Source organism: Lynx canadensis, chromosome F1 (assembly GCF_007474595.2).
Source record: "Lynx canadensis isolate LIC74 chromosome F1, mLynCan4.pri.v2, whole genome shotgun sequence".
NCBI classification, from domain to species: Eukaryota; Metazoa; Chordata; class Mammalia; order Carnivora; family Felidae; genus Lynx; species Lynx canadensis.
Genome location: NC_044319.2, coordinates 64,567,153 through 64,568,274, shown reverse-complemented (window position 1 = coordinate 64,568,274; position 1,122 = coordinate 64,567,153).

Below are 1,122 nucleotides of genomic sequence, written 5' to 3'. Positions count from 1 at the left end.
TGGGGCAGGCGGAGAAGGTGCCTGGGGAGGCTTCCCTGACGAAGACGAGGCACAGGGAGAAGCTTGCCTGCCCACTCTCCCTGGGCCCTGTGAAAAGAGCACTCTTGCCCGAGGCCCTTATAACCTGGCGTTGCAAACAGCCAGGACGCGCCCGGCACGGCCCTCTGCCTCCTCTAGTGCAGGGCCCATGGAGGGAAGCAAGGCTGGGCTGTGGATTCGAGGCCTAGAGCACCGAGGGGGCGGGCTGGAGCCTTCCCCACCGCCCTGGCATACAGAACGGGGAAACGGCTCCACCCCTGGGCCACAGCTCCGCAGCCCACAAGGAGCCTGGTGAGCGGGGTCCTTCCAGAAAAGGCTGAGACTATTCTAGAGGCACAAGACATTTGGCGTGGGGCAGCCGAGGGAGGAGCAGGAGCAGACTGGCCAAGCGAGAAGCTTCCGGGAGGGTGGACCCAGGTCCGCTGCACCGGGTGCCTGGGGGGTACCCAGCCGAGGCAGGCGCTCAAGAAGCCTTCGAATGCGTGAATGAATCAGAGTGTTTGGGGGAAACGGGAGGCAAGCTGACTAACAGAGGCGACAGTGGCCTTGGGGAGCCCCAGCTGCCAGAGTTAGGAGAGAGCAGGTGACGGGGCAGCCGGGTCTGGGCGAGGAGCAGGGCCCTGGGTGGGCCTGGGGGTGGACAGGTGTCCGTGTTGAGGCACTGCCTGGAGTGGAGAGGGCAGAGCAGGAGGGTGCAAACGCCACCCCCACCCCCCACCCCCGCCACAGGAGGTGGGGTCTGAGCCACAGGTGGGGGCCCAGCCCGGGGCCCTCCTGCCCCAGCCCCTCCCTGAGAGACAGCTCCAACCGCTGGCCCTGAAGTACCTCTAAACCAGGCGTGGGACAGGGGCAGAGCAAGGCCGTGCTGAAGGAGGACACGAAGGCCACATCCCGGGGCCCCAAAAAGGCCAGAGGACGCAGGGCGAAGGGCCCGAGAGGCTGGGAGGGACCACCTGCAGAGGGCACCTTTCGGTCCCCTGCCCCAGGCCATCGCGCCGCCCTCGGCCCTGGCTCCCGCTCAGTACCCTGCAGCAGACACAGCCCCCCGCCCCCAAGAAAGCTGAGCCGTTCCTTAAAGAAGTG